This window comes from Corvus kubaryi, unplaced genomic scaffold (genome assembly GCF_017639235.1).
Source record: "Corvus kubaryi isolate FWS band 111438036 unplaced genomic scaffold, C.kubaryi_AGA036_p1.0 78, whole genome shotgun sequence".
Classification (NCBI taxonomy): Eukaryota; Metazoa; Chordata; class Aves; order Passeriformes; family Corvidae; genus Corvus; species Corvus kubaryi.
The window spans coordinates 10,132,581-10,149,494 of NW_024582065.1; the positions used below are offsets into that span (position 1 = coordinate 10,132,581).

At 50.1% G+C, this 16,914-nt stretch overlaps 1 long non-coding RNA gene across 1 annotated transcript; it reads left to right on the top strand.

Annotated features, from left to right (window-relative positions):
* The first annotated feature begins 9,915 nt into the window (after window positions 1-9,915).
* On the top strand, window positions 9,916-16,172 carry LOC121676328. Its single transcript, XR_006020426.1, has 2 exons — window positions 9,916-10,201; window positions 14,982-16,172. It is a non-coding gene; the product is annotated as an uncharacterized LOC121676328 (long non-coding RNA).
* Window positions 16,173-16,914: the final 742 nt, after the last annotated feature.

Sequence of the window (16,914 nt, forward strand, 5' to 3'; positions counted from 1 at the left end):
TCAGGTATCCCAGAGGGCAGGGGCTGGTGGCAGGTAAAGGTGTTCCCGACATGCCCTCCATGGGGGATGAGTGCCAAGGACGCACTGGGGGCTTCCCTCTGCAAAACCCCGTGCCCACAGGACGCCCCTTCCATCGGGGCACCAGGGCTCCCCCACCACTGATGCGCAGCTGGGTCCTGACCGGGTCATGGCAGTGTCCCCCCAGATCACACACCCCACTTGGGCCACAGGAGCCCAACAGCCTCCCCGATCACTGTAACGTAAAAATCAATATTGCTACTTCAGCTCTGAAACACCTGTATGGCTCTCACTGTAAGAGAGGATTTGCAATTTGAAGTGCTGATGATTTACTTTGTTAAAAAATTAATTCAGCAATTTTCTATGAATTATATGCAGCTCAATAATAAAAAATATTTCTACATTTGGAAGCTTTCCATTACTGGTCCTGCTCCTCTGCACAATAAAATCACTTTTCAGAGACAGAACTATCTGAAAGTATTTTCTGAGAAGTGATATTGAATTGATACATTAGAGGAGAAAGTTGGGCTCCTTTTGTAAGAATCATACATTTCACAATAGTCTGAACAAAGGAAGTTGTCTCTGAATGCCGTAATTTAGTCCTGAAAAAGTGACAAACAAATAATTCCAACTAAACTAGAGAAAGAAAAGTGGTGACTTTTAATTATATAATCTTTTTTGATGAATTTGTTTCTGACAGTTTTATAGGCTGACAAGAGAAAGTGTTTTATATGCAAAAAACATTATTCACTCTCAGCTGTTAAAGCATAAAAATTGTCAAATGATTTTAATACAGTTTTAAGTTTAATGTTTATTGTCAGAAAAAAAGTCCACAGCAATTACTGAGTCACATGGCCCTTAATTCTTTGTTTCTGACAGCAAAACCAATAAAATATGGTTTTGCCCAAAACTTTTACTGTACAGATTTATGAGGTTTAAAAGACAGCTGCTTTTCTTAGTTCTTTGCATTTAAGGAACTAAACTTCCAGGCATTTTCCAGTGTGAATGATCCTCCTAAACCTGAGCAGGTTCTTACAGAGGGGGTTACACCTGCCTGTGCCCACACCTGTACAGTCAAACACCTGCCCCTCCATCCATGCTGGCATTTGGGAAGTCCCTTGGAGAAAGCAAAGCTGCTGCAAGGAATCCTACTTATTTTCCCCAAAGCTCTGTCCTTAATAGAATAAGGAAATTTAACTCTGTCCCCAGTCCATTGAAAATTAAAATATTTTTCAAGGAGATGGAGGACAACATTAAAATCTAGCACCTCTCCTTTGCCAGGGGTGAGATGCTCTGGCATTGAACGGGCTTTGAGGTGCTCTCTGCAGCTCGCTGCCTCCAGACCCGGAATGCAGAGGAGAGGCAAAAATAGGCACAGTAATCTGTGGGACTTTAGCAGCAGCTCCATTTTTCTTCATTGTGAGCATTGTCAGTCACATCGATGTGTCACACCCCTGGGGTGCAGCCAGAGGTGCTGGAGAGAGCAGACCCTGTGGCCAAGGTGCCACCAGGTGCTTTCCCACACCCCGCTGTCCCTGAGGCTCTGGCATCCTGCCTGCAGGAGAGCTGGTGCCCAAAAGGGCACGTCACGGCCTGAGAGGGCTGGGAAATGCCACATAACTGATGATTTTTAATATCAGAATAATGAAACCAAGCTGAGCAATATTAATCTTTTTAAAAATGTAAAGAACCAGGGCTCTGTTTCCATGGCAAACCACATCCTGCACATTACCTATCACCTGGGGATTACGGTGGCATGGTAAATAGAGGGGTAAATACAGGCGAGAGGCGCTGCTCTGCTCTCGGCAGATACAAGCCGTGCTGCCAGTATAAAAGCATAATGGCATTTGCTAGATCAGCCTCCTCAAAGCAGCCACGTTTCCATGCTTTTTCCTGCATTTTCCACACAGGTTTCCCCTGCCCATTGGCTCTGCCTCCAGCCCCAAGGCACCCCAAATCCCCAGGTCAGCTCCAGACCCAGCGTCCCTCAGCAGCAAGCACGCTGGTCCACCACAGGGACTGGTTTGTGTCAGCAGCACAGGCTGTTTATACCAGTTTTTCATGTCCTCATACTCTCCCTATCCAAGCAGAAAGCAAAAATCCTACCCAAACCCCTCCCAACTTCCAGGAGTTTGCAAACCCCTGCTATAAATAGACCTCTAATAGGAGGCTGTAATAGGATACAATTTATTTCCAGATCTGATGGGCTGACCTTCATCATCACTCGAGGCTCTACTTGTCATGAATTATGGGCAATTCACTCACTAGTGGAAATAAATTGTATTACCAGTGCTCAGTATCATGTCCTCCGCACACAGCACAGGGGGGTGCAGCTCCTCCCCAGCTGCTGGGACCAGCCTCCCCCAGAGCCCCTCTTCGGGGAGCCCCTGGCTCATGGGGCTGAGCAGGAGCCGCCACAGCTGGGGATCATTTTGGGAGCTGCTGTGCGAGGGTCCCGAGCAGGGGCTGCTGTCCATGTCACCAGGCAGGAACAAGCCCGAGCATCACTGCCCTGCACAGTCACCATCCACCCCATGTGCTGTTCCTGACTTTATCCATCTCCAGCATGGATCCGTTGTTCAGAGGGTAATGTAGGGCATGGTGGGGACTAGGTGGAGCAAGCTGGGCCCTTCTCCTGCTGGCTCTGGTCCTCATGCTGATCAGAGGAGTATGACTGCCACCAGAGCAGCAGCAGCTGCAGGTTCCTACCCTGCTCACCCCACCTCTGGTAATGAGATCAGGAATCATGAGAAAAGGGGTCAGAGCATTAATCAAGTGCAGTTAAGATCAATATAAACAAAAGCAGTAAATACCAAATAGAGCCATATAAGTGCTATAGGCTGAGGCTCTGCTGCCACTGGGGAGCACAGCCCCTGTGCCAGCCCATCCCTCCCAGCCACCCCCTTGCACTCCAGCATCTGTTCATTCTGCCAGACCCTGGGTAGTGGAGGAAACAGATGTGCAGAGCTATTCAACGAGCACCGAATGCTGAACCAAAAACAGGTCTGTTTTCCTCCCAGGGGTGTGGAGAGCCCTCATGAGCTGCCCAGTGCCCAGGACCATGCCTCAGGGCTAGGGGTACCCCTGAGGTGGGAGCTGCCCCCACCCTGTGCTGAGTTACAGCCCAGGCCTGTGTTGGTGAGGTGCTTGCCCACATGTGCACAATAATGGACTTCTTGAGCTGGGCACTGATGAGCTCCTGCATAGCTCACATCAGAGACGAACTCGTGGTTAGTGTCAAACAAGGAACACATCAGGCAGGAATTCATTATTTCGTAGTGGAAAATGCGTACCTAGGATTCTCCTTAAAACACATGATAAAGCAGCTCAGACTTGCTGAAAACACCAATCCCATTCTTCCCCACTCCCTTTTTCTCCAGCACATCCTCATCCTTGCCTACATCACAAAAATTCACTAAAGGCAGCAGTCTGCATCAGACTTTATCAAAAATTTGTCAAGGCCCAGTCCAACAAGTGGTCAAACACAAGATAACAAGATGATAACCCATGGCGTTAAAGAATAAGCCATCCATTAGCACACAGGCCCCTGTGGCCCTGACGGGGTGTGGAGACACAGCAGAGCTCCCTCCCCGCGGCAGCTCAGGCTCCTCTACGTGCACATTTCTGTTTGTCTGCTGGCAATTGGGACCCCGAGAAGGTCGGCACTCTGCAGCCACCCCAGCTTGCCAGGGAAAAGCCAAGTGCCAGAAGCATCTTCTGCTTCTCCAGACACAGACACAGAAAGTCTTTGTAGTCAGTGATTCGGAGCTCCATACCCAAGTCAGGAGGGATATCAAGGCTCCTCTGCCCCACAAGCCGGACCAGCTTCTACTCAGATGATGATCTGCTCCAGCTACTAAAGCTGAGGCAGTAAATCAAGAATTAGCCTGCACAAAGACTAAAAGGGAAAGGATTTATTAAAAGACAAGCAGCAGGAGATCATAAGCTTTGTTTTACAGTTTGGTCTCCACACACTGCAAGGAGGAGCAGGACCTTGGAGGGTTCAGAGACTGAACTCTGTCCTTATAGATATAAGAGAACAGTTTTTTCTTCCTTAAATTGAGGAAGTTTTATTTGTTTTGAAAGTTGTTCCAAACATGCAATCTACAGTCATCTTTTAGAGTAACATGCCTGTACAACCTAGTTCAAGCTCATACAAGAGCCAAATTCCAGGTAAGACCAACCTGCTGTTTCTTCAGGAGATTAATTGAGATTTTTCCACGCAGTACAGAGAGCAGCAACAAAAAAATGCCACAGTAAATACCACAGGGCAGCTGTAACACTGAGTCTCCTCCCAGCTCAGGCCCACCCTGGCAGTGATCCCTTGAGCCTGCAGCTCCCCTCTGGCCTCTGAGCAGCCAAGCCATGCCCTGAGAGCAGCGGGGGGAGCCCTTTGTGGGGATTCTGCTGGTTTCTCATCAAAGACAATGAGGGGTCTCTGAACCCTTTCCTGGGGTTCTGCAGGGTGCACCAGGCTCTGTGGCACACAGGTGATTTTCTAGGAAAAAGATATTGATATGGGGGCTGCAGAGCTAAGCAACAGATTCTGAGGATCTCCTGGGCACCCATGTTGCAGTCAGGGGGGACACAAAGGACACTGCAGGCAGATTAATTTCAGAATGTGCCATGTTGTCCTAGGAGCCGTGCTGGGTGATAGTGCCCCTGTTCCCACGCCAAACTGGCGAGACCCCCAGGTCTTTGTTGCAAAAATCTCCCTTTGTTTGGAATGATTTAAACAGAGTAAAAAGAACAGTTTGTTTTCAATAATAGATTATTATTGTTCATGAATCAAAAATGTATCATAATTATTTTTGCATAAAGCTCCTTACCCAATATGTGTTTTTCAAGCAGGAAGATTCTACCAGGATATTTCTCCTATTTCTCCTGTTTTCCCAGCTGCAGATGCACAGTGAATCCTAATTAAAACCTTTAAGTCTTATTCCATTTACAAGAAGGAGTGTATCATTTTTCTTTTAGCTTTTTTTAATACAGGGTCTCAATGCCCATTACAAAAATTCCAATGCATCTTTGAAGTTAGCAGCTAATTATATTTCTCCAAGTTATATATCTGGAATTCTAGATGGGGAAAAGGCAATTACTTTTTCTCTCATTTAGCATAACAATCTCTGAAGCTTTACTGGCGCTCCAGTGAGTCATGCTATAGATCAGCGCCCGGGCTGGAGAGAGGAGGAATTTGGGGGGAAGGCAGGATGCTTGCTCAGCTCTTACGGGCTCTTTCCCTTGTTAGTATGCTGTCCCCACCAGGACACTCGCTAATTGTTTGTCGAATGACCGCGGTGCTTTTTGCCTCGACAACTTTGCCGGGGAGGTCATTCAGCACATTCATTACGGGGCACCTGCTCGCGCTGCTGGAGCAAAGGGTCTGTCAGCATTTTCCAGGAGTTTATAACTTGGCTGCAAATGTTTGTGCGGAGCTGAAAATTGTTGCATGATTTCTCCCAGGCAGAAACCGGCTGGTTCTGCCCGTTTGTTCCCCTGTCACTTTTCCCAGGTGCTGTTGGCAGCGCTGCTGGCGCTGTGAGCCCCTGCCCACCGGGCTGCGGGGACGCTGCGATGGGGATTGCTCTGGGCTCCGCAAGGAGAAACTCCCCCTCTGGCTCTGTCCAGACCGGCAGAGCAGGGAGGACGGGTCTGTGCAGCACGGGGACACAGGGCTCTGGGAGCCCCCAGGGGAGTGGCAGTGGCACGGGGCGGCCCGGGTGTAGGGACGGCTGGTGGACTGCTGGCCATGGGAGCCTTGGCCTTTGTTAGCTGAACTGCTATGAGCTTCATTTTAACACTCCTCTGCCACCTATTTTGAAAGATCTATTACGCTTGGAGCATCTTGCCTCTTTCTCAAAACTGAACTTCAAAACGCTTCCAGAAATGGGTCTGGAATTTGTGCATCAGCCCAGAGATGTGCGTTTGGCCAAGCTGTAGTACCCTCATTGTCCCTGCATGACAAGGAGTTTTGTAGATTTCCTGCTCATCGAGGCTGCACTTGTGATAATGTGAGGAAAACAAACCAAAACAAAACACCAAAACCAAAACAAACAAAAAACCCCGAGAAAAAGAAATTCCCTTGCACATGCTGGAACAGGGAGAGAGACCAAAGCTGCTTCCCAGCTGGTTTCCAGCTCAGTGCCATATTTCTACCCCAGGACGGGAACACCACACTGATCCACATCAGCAGACAGCGCGCTCACTCTCCCTGCTGATTTATTCCTTCTGCTTCTGGATGTGTTTTGTTGCTGGGTAGTCCCAGACCACTGACTGTTTTTCCAGACTTGTCTGTGACACTGACACCAGAAGTGCTTTTGGAAGCAAAAGGATGGAAAAGGATTCAAATGAAAGGAGCCCAGAATTGGCGCAGTTAGCTCTGTAGGCATTGGGATGGCTTTGATTTCCTGCAAACTCTCACCATCTTTTCAAGCTGGAGAAATGCTGGTGGCCTCAGGACCAGGACACTGGTTTTCCCTACCACAGGGCCCACAGCTCCCTGGCTCAGCCCGGTGGCTGCCCTGGAGGGACCTGTGGTGCCAAAGCCCCTCTTGGCTGTGGTGGGCGCAGGGTTCTCCCTGCCCTCGGACGCTCTGGGCTGTGACCGCTCCCAGAGCCCGGCTGTCCCGCCCTGCCCCGTGCCAGCCCAGCTGTGGCTGCGCGGTGACAGGGAAATGTCCCCCCCAGCACCTGAGCCAGGCAGAGCCAGCCCTGCTCTAGTCAACGAGAACAGGGCAGCCCCTTCCCCACGGGCATCCCCCGCCCCAGAACGGGCACCCACTGGCCCCAGGGCCAGGCAGCGGCTGTGGCTGCCGGGGCCGTGACACTGAGACACTGCTGCTGGGGAACCTGTGCGAAATTAAATTCTCCACTTGGCTGGTCTGGGTGGCTTGGCTTTGCTCTGCTGACTTGTTCCTTCATTATTTTTTTGGCCGATAACTGACTGCAAGCTTGTCTTGTCTGTTTAATACCAGCACAGCAGCTCCAGGAGAGGCTCAAGCTTGTCAGTCTCGGCGAGCGCACACTGTATTGCTCTCCCCACTTCATTTACTTCATGGACAGGAGGGGAAAAGCCTCGAGGCGCTGCAGAGCTTGGCAGCGGGGATAGGGGGTTTCTCTGCAGGCTGGGTGCAGCCCCCCAGAGCAGCCCTGGGCAGGGCAGGCTGGGGCACAGGGAGACCTGCACATTTCCAGGGGAGACCGAAACTTGGATGGGGCCAGGCAAGCTAAGGACAGTAATTACTGAGATTAATCTCTCCCTCACACCTTGGAGCATGCTCAGGAAATCTCCAGGCACCTTTGCAGGCAGGTTTGCAGTGGACTTGGCTGTTCTTGCTCTCGAGCACCTGGCGCAGCAGCACCTGTGGCTGTGGTGGGAGGTGGGTGCAGGGCTGGCATTTCCTCTCTGGACAGAAGAGATGTTATTTCTGAAGTACCTTCTCCCCGTGCCTGACTGTCCTGTGTGGACTAATGCATTTAGGGGAGCACAAGGGTCCCAAGCCACATGCCCAGGCAGATCCAGCCGTACCTGTCCTGGTGTTTTTTGCAGCAGGGACAGAGGCGGGATCAGCCCGGTCCCCTGAGTGGGTCTTTGTCTGGAGGACAGGCCGCCTGCACTCAGCTGCAGAGCCCGGGCAGCCGGGTCCTTGGAGTAAGGCTTAGCAAACACAGTTGGTTTTTGTTTAATTAAGAGCAAGCAGAGAATTTAAAGACTGGGTTTTCTCCAACCTGTGATAAATTAACCTCCTCCTTGCTCAGGAGGACAGGAACGCTTCAGATCAATGATCTTACTGATGCCTGGCTTCTCCTCCTTTGGAGGGAGAAAGGGACAGAGAGCATCAGCCCCTGCCCCTGCCGCTGCCTTTGGGGCAGCAAGTGGAGTGACTGTGGGTAATGATGATGAATGGCATGATTAAAGCTGGAACTCAGACCTACAGCTGGAATTTTAGACCCTATTCACAGAATAATCCAGCTCCTGCTGTGCAATTTGGGGGCACTTAGAGTGCAGCTGCAGGCAGTGGGGTGCTCCAGGCAAAGCCCCCGACAGACAGACACCCCTGACTCACGCTGTGTTCAAGGGACCAGAGGGCTCCTGTTCCCATGTCAGGTTTGGTGCAGAGCTACTCCCAGTGTGGCTGTGGCCATGCCAGGGGGTGCCAGCATCCTGTGACAGCCACCAGAGGATATGTGGGCACCCATGGGTGAGATGTGCCTGAACAGGGACCACTGGATTGTGGCTTTTGTCCCTCTGGGTCCTGGGCAGAAAATAAGTCACCGAATTTTTTAAGATTTTTGTGCATTTAATAAAAACTGGTGGATTTATAAATGTCTCAGAAATCACACAGACACAATATCTGCAGCTCTGCCTGGGCAATGCTGGGCCTTGCCTGCAGTTTTTGCTTTTCTAAACTCCTTCTTTAAATGTATTTTTATACAGCAGTGTTGACCTTTTCTGCCAGCCCCTGTGGAGCGAGGTTGTATCTTGTGTAAAAGTCATATCAAATGGGCCACAAAAAAATCACTCTTGCCTGATTAAAATGAATAGTCTAGACAACGTGTGCATTTTCCTTCTGTGTCGTTAGCTTTGTGTGAGAGCTTGCAGCAATCAGGGCTTTTATGGGAGAAACACAGCTACAGGTACCGCGAGCTGCCTTAGCGGATACTAATTACAATCCCTGTAAGGATTGATTTGCGAAGAAAATTTCTATTGCCTCAAGGACAAACGTTTGTGCAAATCATATTATTGTGTATGAGAAATTGGTAACACTTTATGAAATGGTTCGTTTATAAATACTTTACTATTTATTAAATTAAATGGTCTTATAACAATCCTTTTGCTAAGTTAAAATATCTTAAGTGTTCTGGTTTTACATTATTTCTGTGCTATAAAGCTGGCTGTTAGGGCTTGGTTGGCGTCACCTGTTAAGACTATTGTTGCTGCAGTTTGTAACACACTGTGTCTGACACTGTGGTGCCCACACACAGTGCTGGTGTCAGAGCAGCAGCTCCCCTGAGCACCTCCTCTCCCCTACTTCATTCGGACCTGAAGTTCTGGAACAGCATAATTTTGAAGTTGCCTGTTTCCTTGAGCGTGGGGTTTGACTGTGGCAAATAACACAGACTTTGTCTGTGTTGCATGTTTGGCTCATGGCACAAGAAATGGGTGCCCAGCCCTCTCCTGTGGCACCAGCAGATCCCTGATCCACCCAGTAGGAGATCCAGCTGTTGCATAGAGAAGGATGAGACTGTTCCTGTACCTCGTACATCCCTGGATCTGGACCTTTCCAGAGAGGAGCTGGAAGACACCTGCAGGTGGGAAGCATTTTGTGTTGCCTCCAAACCATTAGGCCCATTCAGACATTGTTCTTGTGGACAAACCAAGTGTATCCCACGGTGTGGGGGCTGCACCTTGCTCCTGGTTTAGATCTTCAAGACCCAGTGGGTCAAGAGCTGCTTTCTTATTTTCCTATGGGAGCACTCTTTGCAATCTCACGGTGACTGGTGCTGTATCCAGGCTGCCCACTGTCCACTTGACCACACTTCCAACATGGCAATTTTTCCAGTCCTGTTATGCATTTTACCTGGAGGAATTAGAAGAGGAAGAAGCGTTGCCTTGCATGGGAGGCGTGTGAGGCGGCAGTGCTCACCCTGGGTGGCGCACACAGCCAGGAAGATGGACGGGAGCAGTGGTCACACCTGTCAGTCATCAGATACCTGTTGGTCCTGCACGTTACTGGTGCTGTGCCAGCGCTCCCAGGCTGACCAGGTTCATTCCTACTTTGAGGAGTTGCCCCTGCCTTCCAAAATTCTTGTCTGCTCTGGAAAACAAGCGGATAAGACATCTTTACTGAGCTAGAAATTTCTCTTGAATGTCCTCTCTCTAATTTATGTTCCCTCTCACTTCACTGCCTGCAGCAAAGCCCATTAATGGTGGCAGTTTGTGACACAACTGAAGGCTCCTCTAAGGGGCAGCTCTCCCGCGATTCCACCGTGCACTGACTTTGGAGGCGTTTGCTGGCGTGGTGAGGCTCAGCTTCCCCCTCTGTTTCCCAGGCTCCAGAGACTAATCCTTCCTTTGGCTGCCTCTGCTGCTGCTATGGCAATATTTTCTCCCCCATCGTGGTAATCATGCAATGGTCTCTGAGAACAGCAGGAGAAGCTGTGCCTCGTAGATGCATAAAAGGTAAGATGAACTACATGTCATAAAACTTTTAAAAGTTCCTTTTTTGTGTTTGTGCGGGGGTTATTTTATATGGCTTTTGATATGAAGCTAAAATTGCACATCAAAAAGGATAATGCATCTTTAAGCTGTTACAATGACTTCTAAATTTTTCATTTAATGTCAGTGAGGAAAAAACCCCTCAGTTGGCTGAGTTACGTTGGTGAGATGGCTGTTTCATTCCATAAAGTGTCTGCAGTGGATTTGAACAGTAGGAAATCCAAGGGTGATAAATAGCTATTTCTAAGTAAATTTCATGCAATTGCCCTTTGGTTAAAGTCTTTCCTCTCAGCACTTTCCTGTGCACATAGCCCAACTAATAATATTCAGGAGCAAGTGCTTTCCAGTGTGACAACTGATTGCACTTTGAAGCAGTAAATGGCTGATTTCATAATTGGTATAATTTTTCACAAGTACCTGAATGTCATATACAGAAAGAATAAGCAACCTGGACTTAATACGGGAGCTTTTTCAATTCTCCTAAAAATCAATAATGTATTAAACCCCTCTAACTGATTAAAATAATGTGAACCCTGAGTAGGTTTTGTGAGGAAGGCAGGTTTCTTCAAGGGTGGCAGATTTATGGCAAAAGGGTTAATACATGGGGAGAACAGGGATATGTTACAGATGGAGTCCGTTTTCCTAATTAAACTTTTATCAAGATTTTCCCGGTTTGAATTGTTTCACTTAGCATGATGGGAAGGAGCATTTCCTTTGGTGTTCAGGGCAGCTACTGCCATTTGTGCAACACCAGGATCTCTGACCTCACGGAAGGGGTGAGGATTGTGAGGAGAAGAAAAAGGAATCCATTCTGAAAACAGCACGCTGGCTCTGGAGGGTCCTGCTGCCCTGTGGCAGGAGAGGGTGCAGGGCGGATTTCGGGGGGAGAGCTGCACTGGTGTCAGTGCTGGCTGTGTCAGGACCCGAGCCTGGGGCACACAACAGGTCCAGCCTGGGGACAAGGCTGCTGTGGGGGCTGTCCTGGGGTGTGGGGGGCACCTCCATGCCCAGGGGCCTCTTTGCATGGAAAAGTTCAAGTAGCATCACAGAGAGGTGAATGTGACTGCAGAGTTACAGAAGACAGAGCCTCTCACCAGGAGGCAAACAGGAGGGTTTTTTTTCCCCACGATTTTATGATTTCTCAAAATCCTTTCATACTATTGTGGAAAGATGTCTGAGGATCTATTGAGAGAATATTTATAAAGCTAAAGCAAAGGTGCAGCCTGAAGGCAGGGAAATGCAGGTGGCCTGGGCATGGGTGGGGACAAGGGTGGGGAGGGGAGGGGAGCAGGCACCTGGCACCTGGGTGGGTGTCTGGGGTGCAGCAAGAGCCACCCCCCCCTTGCTGGCAGCACCACGTGTGGCCGGTGCCGGGGGTCAGAGCAGTGGGGTGTGCATGAATGCCTCGAGGGAAGATTAAGAAACAAGAGCACTCATGTTAAAGCCTGGGCAAGCTGCAGGAGCCCACGGAATCACGTCTGTCCCCAGCACGCTGGGCACCCGCCTGGCCTGGCACGGTGGCACCGAGGCCCCTCTGCCTGGGGAAGCCACGTCCCCACTTGCTCCCACACGGGGCAGTGGGGGTGGGAGTGCATGTCACTGCCAGACCTGACTTGCATTTCCCCCAGAAAGAGTGCACTCCTTCCCAGGGGACCACAGGCAGGTGGATTGAGGAATCTATTTAAACTTCTCAAGATCATGATCAGACATTTAAGCTCTGCATTATTCACGTTTGTCTGTTGTTTCTAACTCATTTCCTATTTTCCAGCTGAGGGACTCTGCCAGAAGCACTCTTTGCCAGAGATTAAAACAATTTAGGAAGCAGACACCCAATTCCTTTCTTTGGATAGTAGGCAAATTGGATATCTGTGAGAAGCAAGCAAATTTTATTATCAACAGATAGTTTGCTACTTAACTATCCTTAAGAACCCCCCAGTATTTGCAGGTGTTTGTTGGTTGTCCTGAGCCAAAAGGCACACGTGGCACATGCCCAGCTGTGGTGGCTGGCCCAGCCTGTGCCCAGCCTGTGCCCAGCCTGTGCCCAGTGCCCCCGAGGGACACTGGCACCCAGGAGGGCAGCGTGGGGAGCAGGTACTTAATGGCAGCAAAGGTGCTGGAAAACAAATGTGCCTGGTGCAAGAGGAAGAGCCCGACCCAACGAGCTCCTTGGGAGCTCTGGCTCCATGGACTGTGCTCTGCCCATCTCCAGTGTTTATACTGAGGCCAAGGGACACAGGGAATGACATTTATGTCATTAGCCGTGGCTGTCCTTGGTTTGTATCAAAATAGCTGTTTTAAATGTAATTATCACTAACTTGGGAAAATGCACCATTAGATATGTAAATTTATTGGCTAATGGATGCGCACGGCAGATCACAGTGGATGGGACTCGGATAACCAAATTGGAACAATTTCTCAGCTTGTTAAGCAGGTTCCCAGGGGTGGGTTTTGGTATCTGGAGGTCTCCCAGGTACCTTCCCTATAGCTCACCTGGGACCTGGTGCTTCCTCTCAGGGAAGGTGCACATCCTGCATTCCCAGTGTGTTTAGGGTGGTGCAGGAAGTTCTGCAGGAGTCCAGGAAGACAAAGGGGATGGCTCTTAAAATTGTACAAGGATCCAAAAAAAAATCATGGAGTCATTCATCAGGATTGCTGTAGTTCTTGACCACATAGTCAATGATTTATTTAATCTTAATATATTCCACAAAGAGTCCCCATATTTCCATAAATATGTCATATCTACCTAATACATAGTAATGAACCTGCTCCAAGGGTAAATAAATAAGATCTAAGCTCAGAAAGCCAATGTTCATCAAAGGCAGATATACAGATATTGAGTCCTTTAAAGTACCATTCTTCACAGCAATCACAACCAAGTTTGGCAATTCATAACGTGTCAAGTCAATTAGAAATCCCGGGGGGCTCGGCGCGAGCCCCAGCCAGGGGCCGGGCGCTGTGCACACGCGAGGGGCACACGCGAGGGGCACACACGAGGGGCACACGCTGGCCAGGGCGTGGGCGTGAGACGTGTCAGACCCTGCAGGGAGCCCCGCCAGCACTGCCCCTCCACGGGCATCATGGGCTGTCAGTGATTCTAGGAGACTGATCCATACAAAGTCGTGGAATCACTGAGGCTGGAGAAACCCTCTAAGTCCAACCCCTGTCCCCAAGTGCCACATCTGCACATCTTTTCAATCCCTCTGCGGAAGGTGACTTCACCACTGCCCTGGGCAGCCTCTGCCAACACCTGACCACTCTTTCCCTAAAGAAATTGTTCCAAATATCCAATCTAAACCTCCCCAGCACAATTCGAGGCTGTTTCCTCTTGTCCTGTCCCTTGTTCCCAGGGAGCAGAGCCCAATCCCTCACCTGTCAGGGAGTTGTGGAGAGCCAGAAGGTCCCCCCTGAGCCTCCTTTTCTCCAGGCTGAGCGCCCCACAACTCCCTCAGCCACTCCTCAGCCCCAGACCCTTCCCCAGCTCCACTGCCTAGCTCTGGACACGCAGAGTGTTGTTTACAGCTGCTGCTCTCAGGTAGGGATTCCATGAGAGGGACTTTTAGATTTCACACACAGAAGAATTTGCTGAATTTTGTTTTGAGAATTGTCTATTATGAAAAAAAAATTGAAATAATTTTAAACAGAAAATTTGACTTGGACTGTTTTAATTTATCTTATTCCATTTTTCCATGAAGTTACATACAGTGGTGCATAACATGATGTAATACGCTAATGTAAATATTTTCATACAAATACATTGAAAATGCCTAAAAATGTGGCTGCAAAGGGAAATAACTGTTTTTTTATAGGTTGCACCTTCTTAATCTTATTTTCTACAGCAAAGTATTTCATGTTTTTTTATAATTAGTTTGATGAAGTCAATAATAATAGAATATTCTGATTATGTCAATATGACATGTAATATTATGCACTTCTCTACTATTATGCATATTATGACATGACTTGACATGATATGACAGGTCACATTATGCACTAGTACTGATGTCATAAAATAATGTAAAAGTAATGAAAACATATTTTGAAGTGAAAAATTTTAAAAGGAATTGATGACTTTTCCTAAGAGAAATTCCAAAGCAAATCTTTTTCCTTTCCATTTTCAAGTTTGTTGCACTGGGTTACTCCACTCTTCCCAAAAGTAAAACCTTCCATTCCCCAGCCTCAGCTTTGCTGCCTGCTTGTTGCTTTGTTCACCCACAGCAATTGGGCTTGGTGTTGGCTTTTAAAGCCTCCCAGGAGGAGTGTGTCAGGAGCACAGAAACCTGGAGCTCGGGGATGTGTCCTGGCACATGAGATGATGTGAGTGACAATGACACTGGCTGACACCAGACTGGCACGTGCTCCACTCGTGAGCTCTCGGGTGAAGTGCACAGCATGCCGATCCTGATTTGTATTCGTTTTTACAGGGATGCAATGATAATTCCCACCTCCCGGAAATACTAAACAGTTCAGAAAACATTTATAGCAGGTTGTTGGTGAGCTGGGTGCTTGTGAGCCTGAGCCTGCCCTGTGCCTGTGGCTGATGCGACTGCAAAGGTGCAGATACCCTATGCAAATCATTAAGAAAACGTGGAAATATTGGCAGGCAGGTGGGAGTTACAGTGGCCTGGAGACTGAAGCAGGAATCCAACATGGGCACTAGGGACTGCAGGCTGTGCTCGATATTCTCCCACAACGGCTGGGATTCGGATTCATTTTTAATGAAACACTTTTTGCTACAATCCTACAGCAGCCCCAAATGGTGGCAGACAAGAGGACGCCAGGTGGAAGATCTGCTCCCTCCTCGCCTGCTTCCCGAGTCCCTCTGTGAGGGAAACCCCCTGGACGGCCGTGGGGACCAGCGGGGACAGAGTGGCTGCGGGACAGCGGGCGGGGGCGAGGGCTGGCGGCCGCGGGGCAGCGGTGCCAGCGCGGGCAGGCGGCGTGAGGCGGATGAAGGGGGAGGATGAGTGTGAGCTGGGGCAGGGCAGCCCGGTCTCTCAACCTCTGCCCGTGTCCGTCCCACAGCCAGGCTGCTGCCCGGGGGGCAGGCACAGGCTGAGGGGGTGCTGGTGGCACTGCCTCAAAACCGGGCACCCCCGCCCCGGGTTTGGCTGCCGAGCTCCGGCGCAGCCATGCAGGACCTACTGGTGGGTGCCAGCCCTGTCTGGCCGCACTGGGGGCATTGGGGGAGGCAGTGTCCCCTCCCTATCACCACCTGCCTTGCCGCGGCCTCTGCCCGCGGTGCCCGGGATGGGCAATGCTGCGGACAACTGGCACCGGAGACCCCGGTGACACGAGCAAGGTCACCCAGGGACCGCAACAGTGTCATCCTCAAACGGAAATGTCATTTTTTATTATTCAGGGCTGACAGAGGGCTCAGAATGAAGGTAGCTGATGGCTGAGGGAGCTTCAGCTCGGGCAGCCCGGCCCCGGCTCCCAGCCCTCTCCCGCACGGGGTGGGCTCGGAGCCCCGCGGAGCCCCCATCCTCCTCCTCGATGGCTGCGGGGCTGCGGCCGCCGACGGGGGCTGCCGGTCCTGGGAGACCCCGAGCAGTGGCGGAGCGGGCGGCTGGGTGGGAGCCCCAGTTCCGAGGGGTCCGGGAGGGTGCGGCTGGGTGGGAGCCCGAGTGCCGGCAGCTGGGCGAGTGCTGCTCCTCGCCAGCCCCTCCACCTGCCCTGGGCTGCAGGGGAGCCTGCAGGAGGGAGAGGGCCTGGAGGGACCCCCCAGCCGGGGAACAAGGACCGGGGCTCGGCTCTCTTTCCCCCCCGGCCCCTCACCGTCGCTGCCCGGCCCCTCCACGCCCGCTCCGGCCACGGCAGCGCAGCCCCAGGGCGGAGGTCACTGGTGTTCCGTGAATGCAAATGAACGGGGTTCGATCCAAATTGCATTTCCTCTCCTAGCACGGCGTATGACGGCACATTAAAGCCTATAATATTCCGCTGCTGCTCTTTTGCATGATTTTTTAATTAAAAAACTATGGAGTAAACAAACATTCTGCTCTGGAGTAGCCCTGCAGAGACCCATCCAGAGGCACATTCACAGCCCTCCACTTTTTCAAGAAAGTTTATATCTTAACAAAAAAACCCCCAATAATGATATCACCCACCCTAACAGTTAGTATTGGGTAAAAGTTTGAAGTGAAAGGCAGCTGGCAACCTTCTCCAGCCCGTGAAATGATATTAACATTTTATTATTCTAAGGTGAGCTTTTTGAAACGGAATTTTAAATGTTACCCTGCTGTTCCAGAACACAAAAACCTTTAATTTTATGCAAATGAACAGCGAGGAGCTGAGCGCTTAATGTAAACGAACACTTTCTTTGTAGGAGAGGTTGGAAGGGAAAAAAAAATTCCCAGGGATTCTTTAATTGCTGTCTGAAATTATGTAAATCCCAGCGCTAGGCAGAACGCAATTATCCCGTGCCCCTCTCTGCCAGCATTGCTAATGTCTAACAAAATATCGGTGGGTGACATTTAGTCGAGGTAATGCAAATGAGAATTAATTTTTTTTCCAAGACAAAGGGCAGCTAAAAGATCACCTCGTTCCTGCGCGGAGGGGGCAGAGCGGGGGGCGAGGGCAGTGGGAACTGGGCCGTGTGGTGCTGGGGGCAGCAGGACCCAGCCCACAGCCCAGCAGCACTGCTTTCGCTTTTATTTCTTAGCGGGATGAAGCCTGGGGAG